Below are 14,673 nucleotides of genomic sequence, written 5' to 3'. Positions count from 1 at the left end.
GAGCTCGCGGGGCACTGGGCCTGGGCCGAGTGAGGCGGCGCGGGTTCAAGACCCCAGGGCCGGGCGGGCGCGAGGGCCTCGGCGGCAGGCAGGTCCTCCCCGCCGAGGCACGGTCCCACCGCTGCCGTTCACCGGGTCTGGAAAGAGAAGTTCCCGGCCTGAGGAGCCGGGCGGTCGTTTGCGGGTTTCTGGTCGCGCGCGGGGGGATCGGGCAGCTTTCCCGGGCCGGGGGCGGTCCGGCCTGCGTGGCCCAGGCGGGGTTGAGGTGCCGGCGCTACTCTTGTCGAGGGTCGGGAAGTTTCTCTTTCTGCCTTTGTACCTGTGAAGACTTGGGGAGGAGGGAGTCCGAACCCCGTGTACGTGTCGCCAGCTTTTTCTACTCTTTAAGCCGCTTAGGAACGTTGGAGTTACGGAGAGGGGTCTGCCAGTTCACTCCTTCTTGACCTAATTCAATTCGAACACATTTCTCATATTATTTTAAATGTTGATGGTCCAAACTCCATGCTTTTCGTTTTCCTTCTTCCGGCCTGTCTTTTGGTCATTTCTTTGCTCTCTAGCACCTCCCCTAAGAAAGGAGGAGGAGGAGGTGAAACAAATCACCAGGGTCGCCGCTTTCTAATCACTTAAAAGGCTTTTGGGGGTGCGAGTGTGTAAGGGTGTTTGTGAGTTACTTACCCGAAGATGTTTTGGAACATTTCTGTGTGTCACATCCGATTGAGTTTTTTATCTTTTCAGTAAGAGTTTGCTTCCTGGGAGTGAATAACACCTTTGTGCACTATCCTCCCAAATTAGTTTAAATACTAGGGAGAGAGTAAGGCAAATTAAAAACAAAAACCTGTACTAGTTCATCATTCTGACTCAAGTTGGGGTCTTGAAGTTAAGATTATTTTAAGTTGGATTGTTTCTTCCCTTAGCACTTGTCCAGCTCATGAGTGGAATTAAAAGACAACAAAGAATAGAACTTAACTACTAATTGAATAAGATGAATAAATAAGAAGAAATAAGTAGAATTCTGGGTGGTTTAATGAGAAAAATTTCTGTATGTTTAACATTTTTTTTTGATGTATACAATACATTTTTTCCTTGCTGAGAACAAGTTTCAGTAATATGCAAAAAGTAAAGAAATGAATATAATATAAACTTACATGTTTGTTACCTGTTTTGAGCCGTTTAGTAGGACATGATCAATCCTGTTTCATCCACCTGTTGGATAATCTAAAGCAGATTTTGGGTCTTTGATCTATAAATCCATCAGGTGTATCTGAAAGAACCCTTGGGGGGTGTGGGGGACCAACACAGAAACTACCTACTCTACAACAACAGTGCTATCATCAAGCCTAAGGAATGTTAACAATGATTTCTTAAACATTATACAATATTCAGTCAGTTTTCTAATTTCCATGATTTTCTTATAATAATTGTTTTTCCAATCATTGTTTGGCTCAGGATTACACAGGTACACAGGTTTAGATTAAAAAAAATACATGTTTGTATTATTCTGTTTCCAGGTTTTACTTTCTAGGCTCTTTTGCAATGGGAAAAATATGTATTTTGAAGGTGAGATATGTATTGTTGTCTGTGGTGTTTTTTTTTAAAGGAAAAGTGAATGTCTCATTTGATTTATAAAAGATTTTCATGGATGTTGTAAGTTGAGAATACACACTTTAGAGCCTGTTAAATGGTTTAGTAGTATAGAAAGAGTGGCATTGGATTCCCTCTGAATGGGAGTTTGTGTGTTTATTTTATTGTTTCATGAACTCTTGGGCTTGAGTATCTTTCAAATTGTCCTAAGAAATCCTGAGGTTTTGTGGAAGGACCCTTTTGACCAGAATGGCTTGGTTTTTTACTTTGGTATTGTACATGAGATATTAAAGAGTGGGAGGAAGGTGAGTTCTACAACTTTGGGAGTTTGTCCTTTCCCTTTGTATATTCCAACGGTACGTTTTTTTTTTTTGAGGATATTTTGTTTTGTTTTTCTTGTGATGCTGGGGATTGAACCCAGGGGCAGGGTACTTACTACTGACCTATATCCCTCGCCTCTTTTTAAATTCTTTACTTTTTATTTTTTTTTAAATTGTAGATGGAACACTACCTTTAATTATTTATTTTTATGTGGTGCTGAGGATCGAACCCAGTGCCTCACACAGGAGAGAAGGAGACTCTACCACTGAGCCACAATCCTAGCCCTATAATTCTTTATTTTGAAACAGGGTCTCACTAAGTTCCCAAGGCTGGCCTTGAACTTGTGATCCTCCTACCTCAGCCTCCTGAGCAGCTAGGATTACAGGTGTGTGCCATTGCCTTCAAGAATATTTTGAATATTCATAAAAGGGAAAGGAATGCAGACTAGGTAGAAGGTCTGGGAGGAGAAAATACCATTTTAGGTTACTATTCTTTTTGAGATATGAGATATATCTGATCAAACTTGTATGAAGATCCCCAGTTTAAATATTTTACTGTATTCTACCTCCCCGCCTCTCCCGGGCTGTCCTAAACCAAACACATTTCTAGACAGGTGGAACTGGGTACAAAAATAAGCAGCTGCTTATTAGTTGTCATAGTAGGGAAGGCGTGAAGCCACTTTTCATAAATTCTTGAGTGTTCTTAACTCTGTTTAGTGACTATTTTTAACTTCTTAGTTGCTCAGTGTTAATTTCCAATTAAATACAAGTTCTCACACATGCTAGGCAAGTGTTCTACCACTGAGCTGGGACCCCAGATTTATCTAATTTTATTTGTTTAGCATATGTTTATCAGTGACTGAGATATTTATAGTATTTTTTGAATTCAAGAACTCTGTTTAAAGACCAAGATCTAATTGGGCACAGTAGTGCGTGCCTCTGTAGTCCAGCAGCTTGGGAGGCTGAGGCAGGATGATCAGCAAGTCCAAAGCCAGCCTCAGTGATTTAGTGAGGCCCTAAACAACTTAGTGAGACCTTGTGTAAAAATAAATAGTGCTGGGAATGTGGCTTTATGGTTAAGCACCTCTGGGTTTAATCCCTGGTGCCAAAAAAAAAAAAAAAAAGTTCTAGAATTCTAGTTTATCTTGTGTAATTTTGGGAATGAGATTCCTGATAGGGTGTTTGGCAAGTTTTCTTGCCCTTTTTCAGTTGACTAGGGAAGCATTTTTTTGTTTTTTGTTTTTTTGGACCCAGGATTGAACTCGGGCACTCAACCACTGAGCCACATTCCCACCCCTATTTTGTATTTTATTTAGAGACAGTGTCTCACAGAGTTGCTAAGTGCCTTGCCCTTGCTGAGGCTGGCTTTGAACTCCTTGGGATCCTCTTGCCTCAGCCTCTTGAGCTGCTGGGATTATAGGCGTGCTTCACTACGCCCTGGCTGGACTAGGGAAGCTTTTGATGAGACAAAGGATAGGAATCAGTATGCACAGATGAAACAATATAAGGCAGTATTTCCATTTATTCTCATATCCTTCTTAGTCATCAGTTTGCATGAGAAGACCTTATGGAGATTTGTATGCGCTAGTGATGTCCTACTATTTCCTTTTACACAGTATATTGGGTGGTCTCTAAATGATGTGTGCAGAGAAAAAAAGATTTGTATTATCTAGTTTTTCCTATTCACCAATTCTTCATTCTGGTCTTTTTTTTTTTTAATTTTCTATTTAAAGTTGGTAGTAAGTGTGGTAGATTTTTCAGAATATAAGGCATCTGGCATGTTACCTTAATTAATGAGATTGATATAACTTTTCCCCCACCAAGTCTCCCAGATGTACTCCCCTCCTAAAAATAGAGGGGAGGAAGATAATTATTTCATTTATCCCATACTCAGTTACCTTGTCACTCAGGTCCTAGAGAATCTTTTGGGATTGAGTTAAGTTCTGTGTAGTTTAAGCATCAGATTATTTGTTGCTGTGGTTGTTTACACTACAAATGATACTCTTGTAACTACTTATGAATTCCATTGTAGTGGGAGTTCTCCTTATCTGAGACAGCTGCCTAACCTTTAAATAATTGCCTTAGTATCAGACATTTTATGCTAGTTAGGTATGATCAGTGTAGCAGGGACCCTGTGATAGAAAACAAGGTGATATGCTTAAGGAACTCATGTTCTGAAAGGAAATGGGTCTATAGAAGGCACTAATAAATATTTCTGGAGAGGGAATGATCTCTGGAAATTGAAAGTACAAGTTGAAGGTTCCTAATCTGAAAAATCTGAAATCTAAGTACTCAATCTGAAACTAAGCACAAATGTGGTTCCACAGTGGCAGATTCCATTCCTGACTTCATTAATACGCAGGTGCACCAAAAATATTGTACAAAATATTCCTTCATGCCTCGTGTACAAGGTATACTCATGAAACAAATTAATTTTGTGTTTAAACTTGAGTCCCATCCCTAAGATGTCTCATTATATATATGCAAATATTCCAAAACCTAGAAAAATCTGAAATCCAAAACCACTTTTGGTCCCAAGCATTTTGGATAAAGGATATTCAACCTGTATTTTAGATAGTCTAGATTAAAAAAAGGTATTCATTTCTCACTTGCCAATATTTGAATTAACTTGAAAGACTTATATTGTATATCTTTGGACCTTTTTAAGGTTAAAAATGCATAATCTGAAAATTCACTTGGTTTAGTTTTTATCTGTTACAACTTCAGAAAATTTAATAGGGAAAAAGTCTTAACTTTGCATAAATGAAGAAGAAAGCAGCTTACCCATTTGTTTGGTAGTAAGCTCTCCAGCCTTCCATGCTGGGGATCTCTGTGTGAAGCTGATTCAGCCACTTTTAATGTTACTTGCCCTTTAGCAGTGCTTTATCCTTGTCAACTTATTGCAGTCTTTGCAGTTGATCTCTGTTGGACAGAGCATTGTTTTACAAGGAACTATCTCAGTGGTTAAGTTAGAATAATAGTTTCCTAACTTTTTGGCCCTTAATTCTTAAATGACTAAGGAATGGAAGGGCTTTTGTTCATGTGGTTATCTCTTGAATCCTTATCACACTGCATATTAAAAGTGAAGTTTTTAATATACCTATTTAAAAATTAAAATACATTACATATTAATATAATTAATACCAAATCTAATTTTCAACAAAGTCCTGAAAAGAGTGACATTGTTAAACATTTTTGCAAATCTATTTACTGTCCGGTTTAAAAAGAAGATCACTAGATTCTGTTTGTGCATTTGATCTGTAATATATTACATATACGTGGCATTTGCAGAAACACTCCATTGTACTGTTGTGAGAATATGAGAATAAAAAAGACCAGTGCCCTTCAAAAATTATTATTTTGCAAATAATTTTGATCTCCCAAGTTAGTTTTAGATTTCTGAACCAGATTTGGGGTACTAATTTGAGAATTGCTATTTAGGGATTTCTAAACAAGATCTAGGCAATTGTGAGGTATTTTCCAAGCTGTTTGGCCATCATTAATGTTGTGTCTTACAAGTGCTTAGAATGTTCTAGAGTCACAAGTAAAGACAATTTAAGATATCTATGGGCATGTTAACGCTCTGGATGTTTTCTGACTTAGGATTTTCTTGTTCTTAATGTAATAGGTGAACTTAACCGTATTCTATTAAAATGTTTTTAATTGGTTTTATTTAGGAGTCCACTAAGTTTTATTTGGTTATTTGGGACACTTGGCATCTTTATTATTTTAATTTTTTAATTAAATTTGATATCAGGACAGCATGTTAAATTGGAAGAAGCAGGAGTATGATTTGTGTTTCTAGGTCTCTTTGAGTAGCAAGGGGTGACTAAGAACTTCAGTTGCTACTCTATTGTCAATAATTCTGTACAAGTATACCATTTCCAATGATGGTGGTGTTCAGCAAGTTGGTTATTCAAAATTACCCTCTCATGAGAGTAGTTATTTATATGAAATCTTTATTAATATTTATTTGGTTATGCTAGGCATTATACAAAGTAAGTTAGGTTGAACTCATCTTTTAAACAGATCAGGGACCAGATTCACTTCTGTGTAATACACAGATTATGAGTTGAAGTTAGTGTTTATTTTGTGATTAGTTATTGCAGGATATAAGTTGTATCCTTCAAGTATTTATTGAGAATGTTGACCTAAATTTTCATCAGTATATGACCTTTATTTTTTCATAATCTATATTTATAAACATACTAGGTATATATCTTATGCAATTGTAAAGTCCAAAAAAATTTTTTTAAGATGGGGATTTCACTGGTTTGCTCAAATGAGTCTAGAACTCAAGGCACAAGTGATCCTCCCACTTCAGCCTCCCAAGTAGCTGGGACTACAGGTATATGCCACTGCACCTGGCTCAAAATATTCTTAGATAGTAGCAAATATAAAATTTTGTGAAGTTTAAACTTGCTACATTAATGTGAGAAATGATATTGCTATGTTGAATCTAAATCAGTTGCAACTCAAACTTTTTTATGTTTATCTGGAGATCTTGTAAATGGACATTTTGAGTTAGTAGGGATGGAGGCTGAGATGCTGGGATGGAGGCTGAGATGATGCCTTTTTTACAAGTCTACACCTAAACTGCTTCTTCTGAAACTATACTTTGAATAGCAGGACCTAGTAACCATTTCCACTAGAATGTAATGTCCCCTGTAATGGAATTTTTTTCTTTTCTTTTTGAAGGATTCTCACCATGTTACCCAGACTAGGGCTCCAGCAGTCCTCCTGTCTTACCCTCCTGAGTAGCTGGGACTGTAGGTGCATGCCACTGCATCCATATGGATTTTGAGTTGAGCATTCCTGTATTAGCAAAAGCTCAATTAATTTTTCTGATACCTTTTTTAAAACTTGATTTTGAGGCCCCTCCTTTATGGAACTGGGAATTAAATTAAAATTATTGTGTCATAACAAGTCATCTCAATCTTAATGGCTTAAAACAATAAAAATCACTTTCTTTTCATGGCTCTCGATGTTGACTGAGCTTAATTAGGTAGATCTTGCTTGGGGTCTCTTTGATCACAGTCAGGTGGTGATTGTAATGGGATCATCTTAAGGGTTTCCTCACTCTGTTCTTCACTTCTGATCATTGGTACCTCTGCTGAAGCTGTCTGCTGGAGCCTGTATTTGACCTTTCCCTGTGGCCTGGACAGTAGGTTGGCAGTGAGCATCCCAAGAGACAGTATAGCTGCTGGTTTAAGGCATAGGCCCAGAAACTGGAACATGACCTATCTATTGATCAAGCAATCACATAGTCCCCACATTAAAGGGGAGTAGACAGAGACCCTCAAGTCTCAGTGTCATAGACATTTGAGTCAGGTTTTAAAATCTCTACAGCGGAGGGGCTGGAGTTGTGGCTCAGTGGTCAAGCACTTGCCTGGCATGTGTGAGGCCCTGCGTTTGATCCTCAGCACCACATATAAATAATAAAATAAAAGATCATTTACAACTAAAAAATATTAAAAATAAATAAAATCTCTACAGCTGGTTAAGAGGCACTAGAGAAGCTGGTAAGAGTCTTAGAGCTGGGTGTGGTAGCGCATGATAAATGATGACTTATCATTTAGTGCACTTAGCATTAGTTCTTTTTACCACTGTGTAGTAGTCTATTATGCAGATATATAGTAATTTGTTTATAAATTATCTGGTAGGTGAATATTTGAGTTGTTTCCATCTTCTACTGATATGGAAGATATAAATGATGATTTATATTTGACCTTCATAATTTTAATATTAACTGTTTTTAGTAATCCTAGCAGTTTGGGATCTAAGGCACGAGGATTTAGAGTTTAAAGCTAGCCTTAGCAATCGAGGGGCTAAGCAACTCAGTGAGAACCTGTCTATAAATAAAATACAAAATAAGGTTAGGGATTTGCTCAGTAGTCAAGTGTCCCTGAGTTCAATCACTGGTACCCACCCCCCACCGCCAAAAAAAAAAAAAAAAAGAGAGTCTTAGAAATTTAGGGGTTTTGAATTGTGCAATAATTTGGAAAGGAGTTGAATTTTTTATGTTTCAAGACTAAATTCACATTCATTAGATGGTTTTTCAATAGAAAATGCCCATCATTTAATGAAATTTTCTATTTGGAATTCCATGTATCTTTAAAAGACTTTATGCTATATTGTTCTCAAAATTATTGCTGTTATTGTTTTACTTTTTTGGTGTTGAGGATTGAACCCAGGGACCTCAAACACTGTTTAGAAAAAACACTCACTGTACTAGTGAGCTACACCCCATTCCATTTTTTTTTTATTTTTACATATGATTTTTATTTAATTTTTCCAAAAGCCAAACACCAAAGTTGAATATATGCCTGCACATAATTAATGGATATCATGTTTTTAAAAAGTTTCCTTTGTAGTAACATTATTTTAACACATGGTTTACTAAATTACCAGAAAAGAGTAAAGATTTATTATTTCCATAACTTACATTAGACCTACAGAATTTTAATCTTAACTGTTTTTAGTAAACTCTTAAAATACTTTCTGTATTTGTTTCTTAACCATTTTTATAGTACTACTGGAAATTCAAATGAAACAATTTTTGAAGTATGATTGACAAAGTTCATAAACTTCTAAGTGTGTATCTTTTACCCTAATCATGATGAATAGACTATTTCCATTATCCCAAGTGTTGTCTCATGACTATGTAAGTGATCCTCTCTATACAGCAGGGCTTTTAGCCAGTAGTTACTATAGTTTTGGGACTTTCTGTTTGTTTTTTGCTAGGTTTGCCTTTTCTAGAAATTCATATACGTAGATGATAGAGTATGTAGTCTTTGGCTTAGTATGATGCCGTTCAGATTCACCTGCTTTAATGCAGGTAGTATTAGTTCTTTTATCATTGTGTAGTATTCCATTGTGCAAATATATAGTAATTTGTTTATAAATTATCTGGTAGATGAATATTTTGGTTGTTTCCATCTTTTTTGTGTATGAATATAGTGAACATTTGAGTACAAGTCTGTGTGTGGACACATTTTTCTCTTAGGTAAATGCCTAGGAGTGGGATTGCTGGGTCATATGATAAATGTATGTTTAACTTTAAGAAGTGGTATCTTCCAAAGTGGCTGTACCTTTTTGCATTCCTTCCGGGGATGTGCAAGAGTTTCAGTTGTTCCACATCCTATCTGAGCACTTGGTATTATCAGTCTTTAATTTTAGTCATTCTTGTGTCTGCATATGACATCTCATTGTGGTTTCAATTTGTATTTTCTTATTAACTAGTTGCACTGATCATCTTATTATTACATGTTTATTTGCCATTCTTGCATCTCATTGGTTAAGTGTTTAAGTATGTGTTATTTTTTGATATAGGTTTCTAGGAGTTCTTTATATATTAAAAACAAATTCATCATAACATACATGTGTTGTATATGTTTTCTTTGGTCTGCAGCATGCCTTTTCATTTTGTTAGCAGTGTCTTTTTTAAAAAAAATCATCTTTTATTTGGAGATCATTGGGAGTTGCATGCAATTTTAATAATGGTTTCCCCCAGTGGTAACATCTTGCAAAATTGGACTAGAGTATCATAACCCAGACATCAACATTAATGAAATCCACTGGTTACCTTTAGATTTGCTTGGTTTCATTTATAGTGTGTGTGTGTGTGTGTGTGTGTGTGTGTGTTTGTATTCTATACATTATCATCACATGTATAGAACTGTATTGCCATAGTCTAGATGCAGAACATCACAGCAAGGATCTGTTATGTTGTTCATTGGTTACCACACTCATCTCCCTGCTGCATATCCTTCCCCTGCCTGTCCTTAACCCGTGGTAACTGCATATCTGTCCTACATTTGTAAAGTTTTGTACTTTCAAAAGTGTCATATAAATGGAATTCTGTATGTGTGTAACCTTTTGGGATTTTCCTATGCAGCCTAATTCTCTTGATTTCCAGTCAAATTCTTGCATATATCCATAGTTTATAATTCCATTTTATTGCTGAATAATATTCCCAGAATGGGAATGAACCACAGCTTATTCAGCCGTTTGCCTTTTGTGGGACACCTGGGTTGTATTCTGTTTTTTTTGACTGTTGTATATTAAACTGCCACAAAAGTTTTTCTACGAGTATCTCTGTAAACATAAATTTTTGTTACTTAGGGATAAATGTGAAAGACTGCAGTTGCTGGGTTGTATGTTTAGTACATTTTTAGTTTTATAAAAAGTGGATGGATTATTCCAGAGTGGCAATTTCTTTTTACATTTCTAGCAGTAATATATAAGTAATCCAGTTCCTCTACATCCTTACCAGCACTGATTATTACCTCTGTTTGGAAGGGTGGTATCTGATTGTGTAGTGTTATTCCACTGTGGTTTTGATTTGCATTTCCCAAATGGCTAATGATGTCTTTTGTTTGGCATCTATATATCCTCTTCAGTGGAATGCCTTTTCTTGCCTTTTGTCCATTTTCTGTTAGGTTGTTTGAATTGTTACTGTCGAGTTTTGAAAGTTTTAAAAATACATTCTAGATATTAGTCCTTTTTCAAAGAGGTGGTCTTTAAATATTTTTCCTACTCTGAAGCTTGTTTTTTCATTCCCTTTGTATGATCTTTCCAACAGCAAGAGTTTTTAATTTTGATAGGGATCTTTTTTTAATTGTGCTTTTAATTTCAAGTCTTAACTCTTGCCTATTTCTAGATCCTAAACATTTCGTATCTTTCCTAAAAGTTTTATGTTTTTATGCTTTTCACTTAAATTTTCACTCTGGTGTGAGAATTGAGATTGAGATTTTTTTTTTTTTTTTTTTTTTAATTGTAGGAGAGGTGCAGTTTGTACCAGCATGCTCTTTGGAATGGTTATTCTTTTTACATTTAACTTCTTTTGTATTTTGTACCCATAAAATATCAGTTGGGAGACTGGGGTTGTGACTCAGTAGTAGAGTGCTTGTCTTGCATATGTGAGGCCCTGGGTTTGATCATCAGGAGCACAGAAAGATAAATTTAGAAAAGGTATTGTGTCCTTCTACAACTTAAAAAAAAAAAACAACAAAACCAAACAGTTGGCCATACTTTTCTGGGGCTAATTTTGGTTTCTCTTTTCTGTAGATTTGTATCTATCCCTGTACCAGTACCACAGTTTGCTATTATAGTTATATATATAGCCTTGAAATCTGGTAAAGTAATTTCTCTCATTCATCCTCTGCCACTCCCAAATTGTTATTAGCTATTTTGGTTTCTTTGCCTTTCTGTATAAATTTTAGAGTAATCTTGTATTTGTTACATCCTAAATATCTTGCTGGGGTTTTTATTAAACCTGCATGTCATGGGGGAGGACTGTTATCTTTTCATTTGTTTCTATCTTTTTAGATTTCTTACTCCAGTATTTTGTAAGTTTCAACATATACGTCCTGTACATATTTTGTTAAAGTTGAATATTTTATTTTCTTAGGATTGAATATAAGTGATGGGTTCCCCCCCCTTCACTTTTTAAAAAGTACTCATTTTTAGAATTACAGAAAAGTTGTGGCAATAGTACTGAGTCCCGTATACCTCATATCCACTTTCCTTGTCTATTAACATATTAGCTTGGTATACTTGTTACAACTAAGGAAAATTATATATTAACTGAAATGAATACTTTATATAGATTTCTTTATTTTTTAACTTACTGTCCTATATCTGTTCAAGGATTCCCATATAGGGTATAACGTTACATTTAGAGTAGTCATTTCTCAGACTCATCTTGTGTGTGATAGTTACTCAGATTTCAACCTGTTATTGATATTGATGTTGGTTATTTGGTTGAAATGTGCTGTTTGTCAGGTTTCTCCACTGTAAAATTTCTCTTTCCATTTTGTACTCTTTGGTAGGAAGTCATGGTGCATAGTTCAGAATTTAGGAGTGTGAAATTATATTGTACCTCTTTAAGGTTGGAGTTCTGCATAATTTATTTAGCCTCCGCACAGATTGTCTCTTCCTAATTTATTCAGCCATTTATCAATATGAACTTTTGGATATTATTTTGTAATTGTAGATACTATTTTTGACTACAATTTAGTACTACATTATTTAATTTGTTGCTCTAGTTAATTAACTAACAAATTAATTAATCAATTGCTTCCTTTGTCTTGGAAGCTCGGTTTATATATCCCTTTGTCATATTCTCAACATCGTGTGTATGTGTGTACACAAGTATGTGGGCGCATGACTTTTCTTGGTTTTGTTTAATTACTTCCTTACTTTCTGACACTACAAGATATTTCAGTCTTACCTTGTCTGTATCCTGTAATCAGCTACTTTTGCATTCTTACCAGCAGTTGGTATTGTCAGTTTCTTGGATTTTAGCCACTTCAATAGGTAAGAAATGCTGGTTCCTTGATTTAATTTGCACTTCCCTAATGACAGATGATATGGAACTTTTTTTCATTCACTTTTTTCTTTTGTCATATATGTATCATTTTTGCAAGGTTCTTTTACCCATATTTTAATTGGGTTCTTCTTGTTGAGTTTTAAGAGTTCTTTTGTATATTTTGGATATAATTCTTAGTATGTACAAGTCTTAGTACATGTAAGCATAGTATTTTGCATGTGTTTCTCCCAGTCTGTGGTTAGTCTTTTCATTTTCTTACCAGTATCCTTCTCAGAGCAGACATTTTTTAATTTTAATGAGTTTAAGTTATTCTTTTTATCTTTCATGATTTTTGCTTTTTGTGTTTCATTTAAAACCTCATTGCCGAATGCAAGATCAACAAACAAATTTTGTGGAGTTTTTCTTGTTCATGGTGCTGGTGGTTTTTGGCACATGGACAACCAGTACAAGCACCATATGGCAAAAGGGCTATTTTTTCCTATTTAATTTTCTCCTTTGTCACAGATCAGATACCATTAGTGTGGGTCTGTTTTTGGGCTTTTCATACCATTGGCCCATGTATGTTCTCTCTCACCACTGTGACTTGGTAATACAGTAAAGCTATTACCACTGTGTCTTGGTAATAGCTTTATTGTATGTCTTAGTATTGGGTAATGAGTTTTCCAACTTTGTTCTTCAGTTGACTAAGTCTTTTGCTTTGTCATGTAACCATAGAAAGTTGGTGCTCACTGAAAGAATATTTCAGAAGCTACTTCAGAAGCTATTAGAGTACATCATATTATATTTGCTTAGTTTTGTAACTGAAATTTTGAGCAAATAATTCAGAAATTAGATTATTTCCCATTTTCTAGAGAAGGGAGTATAATCAGAATTGGGCTTGAGTTCCTGATGTGTTGCTTTGGTTATTTGGTTGAAGTGTGCTGTTTGTCAGGTTTGAAATCTAGTAAAGTAATTTCTCTCATTTCATCCTCTGCCACCCCCAAATTGTTATTAGCTATTTTGGTTCCTTTGCCTTTCTGTATAAATTTTAGAGTAATCTTGTATTTGTTACTTTGTGGCCTTTTACAAACAATTTTATCATTTTAAGCTAAATCTCAATTATTAACATGTATTAAGTGACTATAGTATGTTTACCAGTTGGTCAGCATAATTCCTGATAGATGGTAAACACTCAAAAAACTTAATTTTTTATTAGAAGAATTCTGCCTTTCAAACTTAGGAGCATACAAATGTAACCCTATATTGTATTATTCTAGAGATGTTTGTTGATGAATACTCTAGAAATATAGTCCACAAAAGAAGATTCTTCAAGTTATTTTGTTGAGGTGAACGTAGTTTGAGTGAGGGCTGGCAAATTTTTGGAAGTGAGGTGTCAAACTCCAATATCCCCTCTTATCCAATTCTCAGAACCTGCTAGATAGTATCAAATACTGACAGAGATTCCTTTGGAGATACTCCTGGGAGATACAGAGCTGGACTTAGGTCGCTGTTACCTGATGCCTTGATTTTTTTCCTTACACCTTTCTATATACATTTAGTCCTAAGTGTTGCTGATTTGAGCAACACTGATACTGAGCTCACTGACTCTAACATCCTTAACTGCCACTGGTGGCAAGTCAGGTACTCATTGTTTTTCATCACAGTTACTATAGAAGCTGATTTTCCTGCTTTCTGTACTCATCAAGGCTGTCATTGATGGGAATCAGACTTTCTGAGTTCAAATCCCAGGTCTATTTTTTATGATTCTGGGCAAATTCTCTGTGTCTTAGTTAATTCATCTACCTAAAAAAGTATGACAGTGTTCAAATCTGGACCACAGTTATTGGAAATATTGCTGAAAATACACTGCCTACCTCCCAACCTGAGTTTCTGGTTGGCTTGTTTCTTGGGAGGAGGGTGTCAAGAAATGCATAACAAAAAACTTGTCAAGTCGTTCAGAGACCCTTTTGAAAGCCTTTAGGAGGCACAGTGCTCTTTGTTGTTTTAGGTTTTTATACTTTGTTTGCCTGATATGTGCATTCCCTTTGCTTGTTCTCTTCTTGTATACTCCAAGCTTATGTGTCAAGAAACCTCTGACTTTTCCCATTCTGGATTTGGTGCTGTAGGATGTGACCACCAGTTCAGTGTCAAACTATCTAAATTATAGGATAATTTATAGGGAACATATTTAATTTTGGGCTGTTTATGAAAGCATCAGATTTCTTTATTTCATGGTACTTAGTATTTCATAATTCCTGGGTTACTACTACTGTCTGCCTCCCCTACTGAGCTCCTTGAAGCTGAATCTTTTATCTTCCATGTCTTGTTATATAATCTTACATAGTTTGAAGATACATATTTCTCTTTAGGAACTTATCTTTATCAGAATAAAGCATCTTCATGCAAGACATTCATCTATTTCATGAGTTCTTTGTTTTCTTATTGTGTCATTCTTTAGAA

At 35.6% G+C, this 14,673-nt stretch overlaps 1 protein-coding gene across 4 annotated transcripts in view; it reads left to right on the top strand.

Annotated features, from left to right (window-relative positions):
• Eif5b (eukaryotic translation initiation factor 5B) overlaps positions 1–14,673 on the top strand; it is a 60,612-nt gene that overhangs the window by 1,333 nt on the left and 44,606 nt on the right. The window lies entirely within an intron of this gene.

This window comes from Marmota marmota, unplaced genomic scaffold (genome assembly GCF_001458135.2).
Source record: "Marmota marmota marmota unplaced genomic scaffold, marMar, whole genome shotgun sequence".
Taxonomy (NCBI): domain Eukaryota; kingdom Metazoa; phylum Chordata; class Mammalia; order Rodentia; family Sciuridae; genus Marmota; species Marmota marmota.
The sequence above is the reverse complement of the archived record's forward strand: the minus strand, read 5'-3'. Positions and strand labels throughout refer to the sequence as shown.